The sequence below is a fragment of the Ipomoea nil genome, unplaced genomic scaffold (genome assembly GCF_001879475.1).
Source record: "Ipomoea nil cultivar Tokyo-kokei standard unplaced genomic scaffold, Asagao_1.1 scaffold1303, whole genome shotgun sequence".
Taxonomy (NCBI): domain Eukaryota; kingdom Viridiplantae; phylum Streptophyta; class Magnoliopsida; order Solanales; family Convolvulaceae; genus Ipomoea; species Ipomoea nil.
The window spans coordinates 455,581-469,448 of NW_017617731.1; the positions used below are offsets into that span (position 1 = coordinate 455,581).

Consider the following 13,868-nt stretch of genomic DNA (forward strand, 5'->3'; position numbering starts at 1 on the left):
GGGCTGTAGGATGGGCCTAGATTTTTATTGTTTTACCCAACTTGTATAAATTGAATTTTAATTAGGCCAATTTAGTACATCCAGCAATTGCTATACCATGGAGGCAAATTACGGTCCATAGTGCATTGTGGTCCATGCATCAAATATGCACTGTAATTTCATTTCAACATAACTACAGTATCATTTTGATATAACTACAGTTTCGTTAGATAATATACACTCAAATATGTGAAATTGTTATTCAGTTTCATTTTGTATACACTGCAGTTTCATTTCAACACAACTACGGTTTCATTTCAATTCAATTGTAGTTTCATTTGATAATATAATAAAAATAATACGTGAGATAATGTTAGTTTAGATACACTATAATGTCTGTTGTTTTGAACCATGGTCCACAAAGCTTTGTGGACCGCGTTCCATAGTATAATTGCTGATACCATAGACGGATGGACCCATGTCCATCTTGCATAGTTGGCTACTTGGCTAGTTGCACTATAGACCCTACCCTGATTCAAAACAACATTCAAATGATAGGAGTAGTTGACATTCTACACGTTTAATTAACTAATGCATATATTAGTATGTTGCTTCAATTGGGAAAATGTTACATTCACTCTCATTTTGTACTCACAACTTGTACTCCCTCACACAAAATGGGAGTGAATGTAGCATTTTCCTAATAATTAGACTCACATGAAAAAAATAACTCATCAGAATATGCCATATCAAGGAGTAAAATTTAGGAAGTAAGATTATAGAATACATATAGTAGAACTCTTACAATTATTAGAGCAATCTCAATAAGGCTAACCGAAAGTGGGTGCCCTTGCTAAATGATGTGACAAGAGAGAGAAATTTCTTTTGCTCTGGTTTTTAGCTTACATGGATAGCAAGAGGGGAGAGAAATTGCTAATTTAGCAAGTGGAGAGAGAAGCACTTTTGCTGCCATTCCTGCCAACAATTTCACTTTTTCACTTTTTGTTTTGTTTTTCATATCTTTTAATATTATTTTATTATTATATTTATAATATAATATGAAAGTGGGACCATTTTAGAAAGTGAGAGAATATTGCAGAGATGTAAAATAAATAGTAGATAATTTGTAAATTTGGTGATGTGGAAGTGAGACTCATTTTAGAATGTGAGAGAAATTTTTGGGATAAGGATAGCCTAACGAGTTTGTGCACAAGTTTTAAGGAAAAAAAATGGCAAGGTGGAGAGAGAAGAGAGGAGAGAGAAGGGAGAGTGCTTCGTGCAAAAATAAGAATTTTGTCATAAATGTGGGTCCCATCCTTTTTTTTAGATGACAAGTGTCTAAAAAGACTACTTTTTTACTTTTTTTAATTTCTTTTTTTTTTTGGTTTTTATTTTTTTATTTGTTCCTATTTTCTCTTTTCTAATCACTCATACAAAATCTCCTCAAAAACTACACTAAAATCCCCACTATTGACGATGCCCTTACTAATATATCCCATTTTACCTATGATATTATTCTTCCAAAAGGTTGTACCCCAACCTTAAGGGCTCCCACACCGCGGTCCGACAGAGCATCTGGGAGCATGTGAACCATGGTAACTCAACTGAGCCCTCCTCACTTTGAGAAGTTGCTCCCACATTATCGTTGGTGAGATTCGATCCCTGATCATTCTTCCAAACTGTCACCTCTATAACAAGTTGAGTTACCCATATGGGCACCTATGATATTATTCATCACTTAATCAAACACTTATTTCTTTGTTTTCTTTTAAACATTTTCTTATAATTTTTAAGTTCAACTTTTTTTTTTTTTGGGTGTGTGTGTTTAATATATGGTATTTTTTATATAGTTTCTAAATATATAAATTAAATTTTATATACTTAAACTAAACTAAATATTATTAAAAATTAAATTATAAATAACTTAGTTAGTTTTATTAATTGAATCAAATATTAAAAAAAAATGAACGGAATGAGTATTTTAATTTTGTAAATTACATACTCAATTTCTTCATTATAAATTATGCTTCAATTATAGAATTACTGACTGCTACAAGAACTAAGAAGCTTAGAGGACAATAATTATTAGTCTATGCAGTTTATTGATCTTTTTTTATTTTAACTTATAAATTATAGACAATCTAAGGTGGTTTATTTCATTGTGATTCTTTATCGATTAGGGTTATAAAGTGGCGACTTTCACCCAAAATGTACATTCAAATATCGACTGCAAGCTTTCGTATAAATCAAAGAGGACAATAATTTCTATACCTCATGCAACATAAGTACAAATATTTTTTATTTGAAATGTTAAAAATATTTAAATTTGAGGGGTAAACTGGTCCAGTAAACATCTGCACATAACACAGAAGTCAGTGTTCAAATAATCAAATCCAAACAAATTTGTGTTGCTGCCCAAGAATTCGAAGCATATTTTTCATTCGAGGTTTGACCAAAACTGTGAGATGCATTTTAATTTCCTGAGTTTATATACATATGAATTAAAGGGCTTGCAGAATTACATAATACAAAGATATTTTTATAGAGAAGTGTTCCCACATAAAAAAACATATCCGAAACTTCTTGGAGTCATTGATGTAATAAAAAAGGTTAAATAGGCCCCTGAACTTTACTCAATAAGTTAATTAGACCCTTAAACTTTTAAATGTTGCAATTAAGCTCTTAAATATGTTAATTTAGAGTATTGAGATCTAGAAATCGGTAGATAACTTGTAATTATATGTCACTAAGATTCCAACAGGGCTCTAATCATATTCTGACAAAAAACACCGACAAAACGGTTGCCGATATGGGTTGGTCGCTTCTCTAGCAAAGGAAAAGGCAACCTGTTTGGTCGCCTTCTTCGGCGACTAGAGAAGGCGACCAATTTGGTTGCCTTCTCTACTTGTGGAAGAAAGCAACTGGAGAAGGTGACCAAACTGGCTGCCTTTCCCGGTGAAGGAGAAGGCAGACCGATTTGGTCTGCCTTCTCATTCACCGAAAAAGGGGACCAACCCATATTGGTGACCGCTTCGCCAGTGTTTTTGGCCGGAATATGGTCGGAGGTTCGCTAGAACCCTAGTGACTTGTAATTACAGGTCACCAACCAGTTTGGTTTCAATGCTTTAAATTAACATGTTGGGAAAAGGGTCAAATAGGCCCTCAAACTTTTGCTAAAGAGTCAATTAGACCCTCCAACTTTTTAAAGGTGCAATTACACCCTTGAACAATGCATTTTAAGGCAACGAAGCCCAAATACAGGTAAATGACCTGCTATCAAAGGTCACGGAAGATCCAACATACTTCCGGCGTATTTTCCGGTAAAAAGTGACCGGCGACGGTCACCGGTCGCCAGTCAAGAACCTTCTCCGGCAATGGTGGAGAAGGTTCTTGACCGGCGACCGGTGACCGTCGCCGGTCACTTTTTGCCGGAAATACGTCGGAAATACGTTGGATTTTTCGTGACCTTTGATAGCAGGTTATTTACCTGTATTTGGGCTTCATTGCCTCAAAATGCATTGTTTAGGGGTGTAATTGCACCTTTAAAAAGTTGGAGGGTCTAATTGACTCTTTAGCAAAAGTTTGAGGGTCTATTTGACCCTTTTCCCTTAACATGTTTAAGAGTTTAATTGCAACCTTTAAAAGTTTAAACACCTAATTGACTTATCGATTAAAGTTCATAGGTTTATTTGACACTTTTTCCTTGATAATAATTTTAACAAGTTTTCACACTCCTTCCTTACAAAGAAGGGATAAGGATCAAATCTTTTATTATCAATGCAACAAATAAGCAATTAAACTTTTAAAAAGTTTCAATTAAATCAATAATTTTTTTTAAATAATATGTAATTGATTTTTTTTTTTTTTTTTTTTTTTTTTACTGTAATCAACATGTTATCGTTTAAAAATTGATGACATGACAAATTTTTATTTACATGGCTATTTTTTTTTTCTTTTAGCTAAAATATCATCCATATGACAATATGGTGTCTATTTTTCAATTTTCAATATAATAATAATAATAATAATAATAATAATAATAATAATAATAATAATAATAATAATAATAATAATAATACGGAGTAATAATAATAATAATAATAATAATAATAATAATAATTGTTAGTAAAATTATGATTATGATTTTATTTAATTTGTGTTGGCACACACACACACACACACACACACACACACACACACACACATATATATATATATATATATATATATATATATATATATATATATATATATATATATTGTATGTTTTTATTTGTGAACCACTCTAGCTTGTATAAAGGATTATTAGAATTACTAAAAGCTAGTGAGAAGACTCAGGAAGCATGAATGAGTCAAAGTGAGGTGGCACAATATGATGGAAACCTTCAATATTTTTGTGTTACTATTATTCAAGCTCATTTGTTACCACAAGACATGGAAAAATAACGTGTGATTATGCACGGATAGGACCCATAATTTTAGGTGTCCAAAAGGCTATAAATATGGTGCTGGTAATGACATTACAACTTGAAGTTTTCAAAGGATAATTAACGCAGGATCAATTATGAGAAAATTAAAAACAAAAAAACTTCATACAATGCTGAAAAAGGAGTCACGTACATCTAGATAAAATTTTTCCTCTACAACTGCAGGTTGAAAAGTGTAAAATGTTAGTTTGCAATTTGTGAAATCGTGAATTGAGTCAAATTGTATTGTATAACTTTTTTATAAAGTTGCTATACTAGGTAGACCTATGAATATGTGGTAGGCCTAGTTCAGTAAATCATTCGAACCTAGTATTTGTAAAAATAGTAGTTGATCATTAGTGAAAATATCAACAAAAAATAGGTTAGATAGCAATGTTGCAAAATTCGCGCCTATGCGCCGTCCGGCCGCGGCGAGGAAGGTCGGAATTGGCCTCCTATGCGACCGGGTGGCTAGGCATAACTTTTGACTCGGTTATCCGTTTTGGACAAATATATATATATATATATATATATATATATATATATATATATATATATATATATATATATATATATATATAGGGTGGGGTGTAGGGAGGGGGGCAGCTATCCCCACTGCCCCCACTGTAGATCTGCAACTGTCTTCAACCAATACTGACATCTCGCAGGCTCGTAGCTCACACCATCATCGTTATCGAACAATACAACGATGTAATTATTGCTATTATAAATTGTTTTAAAAAAGTATTGAGATATATTTGTAAGATATGACTTATACGTGCACGATCGGACGTACACGAGATACACCGATAGGAATCGATCAGACACTCAGACGAAACATTATAAGGACCCTCCAGAATATTTCTCGATCACCCGGTCACATATGACTAGGAAGTTAATTCTCGAGACCGACATAATAAATATTCTGCCCCGTGGATCCACCATGTGTGACTCCTGCTCGGGGGAATTGTTAAGTCACGTCCCATCACCCTTTTTAATCATTTTAATGCACTTCACACTACCCGTCTAACCGATGAAACTGCATCGCATGTGTCCCTAGACCTGCCTATATAAGGTGCATTTATTGCTTAGAGGGGGAGGGGGGTTTTACTTTTAACCCTACCCAAGACCTATCCATCCCAATCAGTGGCAGAGGCAAGTGTTTGACTAGCCCCCCCCCCCCCCCCCCACCACCACCACCACCACCACCACCACCACACCCCTATTTTATTAATATTATATATAATATTAATTTTTTTTTTTGTAAAAAATATTATATAGAATATTAAAATTTTATTGTTACTTTGAAATATTTGGTCTCCCTCCCACTTAAATTAATTTTACTGGTCAAGTTATAAACTTCTTCATCTTCTCAACCTCTCAAGTTCTCTTCCATTTCAAATTATATCTTCCATATATTATCGACTCACATTCAAATTAAACATCAATTAACCTACCTATTAGTTTCTCATTCTAGAACCATACATATATGCAACATATACAATATAATTACAAGATAATTTGTTATTATTAAAATCTATGCATGTTTTTCAAGTTAATTTTTATTTTTTGTTTTTTTTTTTATTTTATTTTTATTTTTAGTTTCTAACTACTTGTTTCGTTAATTTTTGTTTCATATTCTATTGTTTATTTTAAATAGTTGTTTTGTTTGATTCTAAATAATGGATATCAGGCATTCAAAAAAAAAAAAAAAAAAAAAGATATCACAATGCATTTGTTTGGTTAATTATGCAAATTTGTGGTTATGTGATAAATTTTATATTTAATTTAACATGCATAATAATGTAAATAACTAAATATTGTGTAGTATATGTTTTTTTTTTTTTTTGAAAATATTGTGTAGTATATGTATTTGAGAAAACAATTGTTATTATGTTATGTTGTGAAGATGGTAGTTTTCAAGAAAATAATTTATAGTCTTCTAAAACATGTGGGAATGTTTTCATTCTTTCAACCGTACAAAATAAATTACAAAATAATTTAATATAAATTCAATTATAATTGATTTATTCTAAACTTTATTAAATTTGTAACGTATGTAATGATTATTTTGAAATATGTTAACTAGATATTAGTGTATTTAATTTAGTACTTCAAGTCTTCAACTGTAATTGCCCCCTGCATTATTCAATCTTGGCTCTACCCCTGATCCCAATTGGTCCTCCTACTTCTCTCTGTTCACCCAATTCCCCAAAACACACTTAACTAATTGTTAGACTGGAAGGACCTATTCTTGATCGTACATCAAGGAATTAATCATATCATCTATTGTTTTATTTTTATTTGTTTAAATACTCCGTAATATACATCTATTTATATTTGGATTAGTAGACACATTGTTCATTTACCTTAATAAATACGAGTAATTTACCGTAAGCTGTGTACACTAAGATCCATATATCACTTCTGGAAATTATGGAATTTCCGACTACCTGAAATTGATATTAAATCAAGTCGAAAGCAAAAAGTGGTCGGAAATAACAACCAAGGTTTTTTCGAATATCAAAAATGATCGGAACAAGACTTTCGATTTGATTTAAAATCACTTTCAGGTAGTCCGAAATTTCATAATTTCCACCAGTGATATCCAATACTTCCCTCTTAACATGGATCAAGGGAGGAAGCTTAATGCAATAAAAATATTCGGAGAGAACAGTATTACTCAAGATTAAATTTATCAATATCAAACTTTCATTTTAAATTTGGGAAAATTTTGATATGATTTTTAGTGGAATTGGTCTTACTCCGTGGAGTAAACAAACAAACGAAAGAAAGAAACTACGTACATATAAATAACTAGTCCAGTTTCTTCCAAACCGGATCCGTGGCGCAATGGTAGCGCGTCTGACTCCAGATCAGAAGGTTGCGTGTTCGATTCACGTCGGGTTCAATTCCCTCATTGAAATCCGGTGTCATTTCATCCCTTTTTAAATAATGTTTCTCCGCCTAAGCTCTGTTAACTAAAAATAGAAATTGAAATAATAAGAGAAAATTACACTTTTAGTCCTGTGACTATTGGGGTCTTGTTAATTTCAGTACTTGACTTTAAAAACTAACACTTTAGTCTCATAACTATGCAATTTTTAACACATTTGGTCCTGTTGGCCAAATCACCGGCCAAATGTCGCCGAAAAAATGTAAACCATTTTTAATTATTTAACATTGAGGGCAAATTGGTCATTTCAAGTAACTCTCTTCTTCTTCCTTGCACTGCGCACAACTAGCCGATTATTTCTCCGATTAGTATGATATAATTCTAAAGTAATGAATGATTTCTAGATGCTAACCTGCTGTATAAAATCAATATAGTGAAGAGCCCCATGCTTAAAGTGGGTCCCACCACCAGGGAAGGTAAGGTATTCACCAGTCACCACTAACTTTAACCCAATTTTGATGTCCCTTAACCTCTTCAAGCTTGGTGTGTGGAACATTGCCGTGCCAGAATTATATAATCGGCAAGGCAACGACGAAGTTGTGCGCAGTGCCTGACCATTGCCGTCCGAACAAATTTCCTGGGTTTTGTAATGAGAAGAAAGAGTGCCGTGCCAGAACTACATATATATAGGACAACTTTTTTTTAATTTTCCGGCGATTGTTTTCTCGGTGACTCACAACCAGAAAGGTTCGGCACCATGGAAAATCTGGCACCGTGAACAGCTCGTTATCGCCGTTTGCTTTCACTATTAGGCCAGCGGAAGTGACGGAGTGGAACACGGCGGTGGAGAAGTAGCTCATACCGAAGTACACGCGCGGGAGCAAAAGGGGATGTTTTCCGGGAAAGGCAGGTCAACGAGGGAAATGGCGTCGACGACACTGGAGAGGGATTTGGTGAAGAAGGGGCGGTGAATTGACCATTTTGCCCTCCATAATAAACAATTTAAAAACATTTACATTTTTCCGACAACATTTTATCGGTGATTTAGCCGGAAGGACCAAATGTGCTAAAAATTGCATACTTATGGGACTAAATTGTTAATTTTTAAAGTCGAGTACTGAAATTAACAAGACCTCAACAGTCACAGGACCAAAAATGTAATTTTCTCAAATAATAATAAATAAACGTTGGGTTCAATTCCCCGATTGAAATCTGGTGACATTTCATCCCTTTTTAATAATGTTTCCTCACCTAAGCTCTCTTAACTAAAAATAGAAATTGAAATAAAAATAAATAAATAAACAAAAAAATGTCGGTAGTATTATTTCTTAAAAAGAATGGTTTAAATTTTGATTTTAATATTTTTAATAATTTTCCTTATTTTCTTTCATTAAATAACCTAAATTCCGTTAGTATAAACTTTAGTAACGTAATGTTAGTTGCGTTAACTATTTATTATTTTTAATTTATTAATTTCTATAAGAAAGGTCTTAGGTTCGAACCACATCCCAATTACAGTTGGCATAATTGTCAAAATGTATTATATATATATATATATATATATATATATATATATATATATATATATATATATATATATATATATATATATATATATATATATATATATATATATATATATTTATTTATTTATTTATTTATTTAACATAAACTTTGGTCAAATAATTAGTCCGACTAAATACATAACATTCAAAGTTAAGTATCAAAGATTATAAATCAAGAAATTTAAAAATCATTTTATTTTTATGCATTTAAAAAAAAAACAAATTTAAGTTTTTTTTTCTTCTTTTAATTAATCTTCTTTTGATTATTTAGATCAGAACAAAACTTAATATTTCAATTATACTTTTGCATTATTGGTATGATTTAGGTCGTTATGGTATTAATATTTTTTGTATGTATTTTTATAATGGTACAATTGCAGATTACTTTACAAATATTATACAATTATTTTTTTTATCGGACAAAATTGTTCTTGCATCATTGTTAGACCTGCGCGACCTAACTACAAAGTTGTTGATCATAAATACAATTACATTTGAACTCTAAAATGGTAGGACCATTTTTCAAAGAATTGACAATGTTGACATCCCACTGGCTCCAATTGAACAAGTTTACACATCAGAATTTTATCAATGCATGAAAACTTCTAAGAAAATTTGTAAGTTAATTTTTACTATATCATTATAACAATATCTATTGTAACTATATATTTTAAATTGTTTATTATCATCCTCTATTGACTGGAAATGTAACAATTGTCATTGACAAACTTTCAAAACAATTTGTCTCAATAAGGAATTTAAATTTTAAAAAATCAATAATTTCATTATTGTTGATGAAAATTATGTACGCCACTTTATTCCTCTTATTAAATTAAATAAATTAGTAGTTACAACAAAAAATAATACATATGCATTTAATTAATTTAGAATTAGATGTTTATAATGCCTTTATTTAAAAAAATTATTCATTATAAAAAAAATTTAAAAGAGATATAATTTCATATATATATATATATATATATATATATATATATATATATATATATATATATATATATATATATATTAATTTACCAAGTATTTTATACAAATATAATAAATATTAATATTTTGTTCAATACTTTCACATGATAACCTAGGACACACATTTCACAACACATGAAACATGTAGGGGAAAAACTACCACTACCAAATATCAATAGATACTTGTAAGATAAAGAGTTCATAGTACAACTAAGATCATAGTCATATACAAAGCAAAGCAAATCTAAAGCTTCCTACACCATAATCTCATTGCACGATGAATCCATCTATGTAACCCAATTGCACAAAACACACTACCAATAAAAAAAAAAAAAAAGAGGACATGTACCGAAGATGAAGACAATGACAATGCTACCCAAAAGAGAATTAAGAAGAATTAGATAAATTTAAACCAAAAGTTGTATTTATTTAGACTATCGTTTTTAGAGTAAGTATTTAGACTAGCGTTATTACAAAGTTGCAAACATTTATTTTTGTGACAATATATAATCAATCTCTCATATATTATTTTACATTTATATACTTTAATTTACCGATTTAAATAAACAAATTCAATATTTATTTACCTATGCATGAACATCTCTGATATAATATTGCATTGATATACTTTGAAATACTTATTTAAAAATAATCATTATGTGTTCATGAACGAACATAATCACAAGCATTGTTCGCAAACGTTAATGAACATGTTTGCGAACGTTAACGAACACTCAACACACAAACATGAATTTTCTGTTTCAAAAACCTTAGCAAACGAACATGAACATTCCAAAAAGCTCACAATCTCATATGGATAGGGTGAGCTTGTTCGCGAACATTATTAAACGAACACAAACGAACTTGTTCACGAGCTCTTAAAAAACGAGCCTACAACTGTTCAAACTCTATTCGTTTATGAATCAAGCTCTAAAACTTGTTAATTATTTATGTTCGTATTTACCTTAATAAATAAAAATAAACGAACTGGTAGGGAATATCCCGACCGCCATAGCTCTACCACGACCGAGGTGCCTTTGTCTTTGTCTTTTTGTCTTTGCAGGTAGCAGGTCGGGCTTTTTATGAAGAACCCGGTCGGGAAGCGATCGAGAATTGCCCGAGCGGTAGTGTCGACCACCGAGCGGTAGCCCTTTGGCGAGGGAGCTGAAAAAGGACACGTGGCGGTTCTCTGTGGCGACAGATAGGGCACCCGGGAGGATGACACGTGGTGGCTACGTGGAGAGCATGCCGAACGACCGGATTTGTGTCTCCGGCGCAGCAGCTATAAATACCCACAGTAGCTACAGTGTAGAGGACTTTTGGACGATCGATAGGTTGTTACTAGAGAATCCCGACCGCAGTCAGTCGGCACTCAGAGCAACCAAGTAGATTGTACTTAGGGCCTTTACCGTGATCAATAAAGTCTTTTACTTGCTTTAATTGGTCTCGGGTTTATTTTATATTGCTTACGTATAATTAGCAGTATCATTTTGGCGCCGTCCGTGGGGATCCGTGCGAGAAAGCAACGTCTTGACGAGCACCTGATCTCTTCGCAATCATGTATCCGTGGGCTCACAACAACTTCGCCGACGACCAGGCGGACGCAGCGAGTTCATCTGGGCACCACGCCACCCAACAGCAAGGTCAGACGGTGGAACTGAATCTCAATCTCTCACCACCGCATCCGTCTAACACATACCCGGTTGCCCAACAACCGGTGAACTACATTCAACCGGGGTACCCAACACCCGGTCAGCCATATCAGCAGCAGCCGGTGATGTATCCCGGCCAATATCCATACCCGGTCCCACCTCCGCAGTACGGGTATTGGCCTGGCCAACCGATGTACTACACTCCCCCGGTTGGGTACCCACCATTTACGCCTGCTTACACGGCTCCAGCCGCCGCCCCTCCAGTTCACCCGACCGCACAGGTAGAGCCGCAGCGTCGGTCCGCTTCCCGAGCTCGACGCTCGGCTCATTCGCGGTTAGGGTCGGGGGGTGCTGATGCGATGGAGGCACCAGGGCAGGCCCAGCAAGCAGCCGAGGTTCCTGTCCAAGCGGAGGACCCTGAAGAAACTGCCCGAGCGGCAGCTTTTGATCGTCTTCGACTGGAGATGCGTCAGCATTTGGGACCCCAATACTCGAACCGCCAGCAAGAAGAGGCACAGATGCAGGAGGCCAGCCAGGAGGCTTCATCCGGGTATAGCGGGTCGAGATCTCACCGACGGCGACGCGCTCGGGATACAGCCCAAGCTGCTCAAGCCGCCGAGCTCAACGAGACCCGAGGATTACTCTATAACCTCCAGGCGGAATTTGCGCAATTCAGAAACGCGCACCCTGCAGCACCCCCGGTCGACCAACCGACCCTACACCAGACGCCTTTCACAGCGGCGGTGATGGCTCAGCCTTACCCGCTTGATTTAAAGGTCTCCGGAGAGAAAACTTATGACGGCCGGACAGACCCCGAGGCTCACGTCAACGATTTCTACAGCAATATGACGCTGAAGGGCGTTTCGGACGCCGTAATGTGTAGGGCTTTCTATTCCACGCTTACCGGTCAGGCGGCGGAATGGTTCCGAACTTTGCAGCCGGGTTCGATCGACAGGTTTGACACCTTGGCGATCAAGTTCGTGAGGAAGTTCATTACTTCCAAAGTGGTGAGGAAGTCCTATATGTATCTGGAGAAGGCCAAGCAACTTGAAGGCGAGAGCCTGACCGACTTCCTCATCAAATGGAAGGCGACAGTCGGGGAGGTCGAACCCATGGATGATGCGACCGCCACCCACATGCTACACATCTCTCTCCGGGCGGGGTATTTATATCAAGATTTTATTTTACATCCCCCGGCTACTTATGAGGAGGCCCTTCGAAGGGTCACGGATTATGCCAATGCTGGCGAGGCGAACGCCGTAAAGCGCTCGCAAGAGGTCGGGTCTTCGTCCCGTAAATCAGCCGGCCGGGCGGAACACCGATCGGGTGATGACCATCCCCGATCCCGCACCAGGCCTGGCGAGTTTACGGCCTTGAACCGATCTGCAGCGGAGGCCATGCAGTATGCCCAGTCTTGCAATCTCATCAAGCTTCCCCATCCCGATCGAGATGGTCCTGACAAGAGTAAGCATTGCGCTTACCATCGATGTGCTGGGCATGACACTGAAGAGTGTACCCACTTGCGCCAACTGTTGGAGGATTTGCTCAATCTTGGGAAGTTGGACAAGTGTGTGGGGAGGAGAGAGGACCCCAAGAGGAATACCGATCGGAGAGATCAGCGGCGCTCCCATCACCGCTCCGATCGGTTAGGTCAGGACCGAAGAGACGATCGAAGAGATGATCGTCGCGATGACCGACGGGACCCTGACCCTCCGTCTAGCAGCCGACCAGCAGGAAAGCCGACCATCCACGTTATTTTCGGTGGATTGGAAGACGCTTCCCGACCGCGGAGTAATTGCCCGGTCGCTATAGTGGATTCCCGGGAGACCGGGAAGAGGCAAAAGATGGAGCCCATAACCTTCACCCTGGAAGATCAACCCAGCAGCGGCGACCACGGCATGGAGGGGCTCGTGGTCACAATTGATGTGAAAGGGACGGATGTCCAGAGGGTTATGGTCGACACTGGCAGCAGTGTGAACGTCCTTTATTTGGACGTGTTTGAAAAGCTTGGACTAGACAGGAAGGAGCTGACTCCGGTCGGTGTACCACTGTCTGGCTTTACCGGGGCTCTTATTTACCCCGAGGGAAAGATAACGCTCCCGGTCGAGATCGGCACAGCCCCGAAGTCGATCAAGACGGAGCTAGAATTCGTTGTGGTCAACCTCCACTGTGTCCACAACATTATCTTGGGCCGACCCGCCATTATGAAGATCGGTGGGATAATTTCAATGCCCCACCTTTGCATGAAATTCCCCACCCCCAATGGGGTTAGTGTAGTCCGTGGCGATGTCCAATCCGCCCGGAAGTGTTACACCCGAGCGGTTAA

General features: G+C 36.5%; 1 non-coding gene across 1 annotated transcript; it reads left to right on the forward strand.

Moving 5' to 3' along the window:
• Positions 1-7,284: 7,284 nt before the first annotated feature.
• On the forward strand, positions 7,285-7,356 carry TRNAW-CCA. Its single transcript has one exon. It is a non-coding gene; the product is annotated as a tRNA-Trp (tRNA).
• Positions 7,357-13,868: the final 6,512 nt, after the last annotated feature.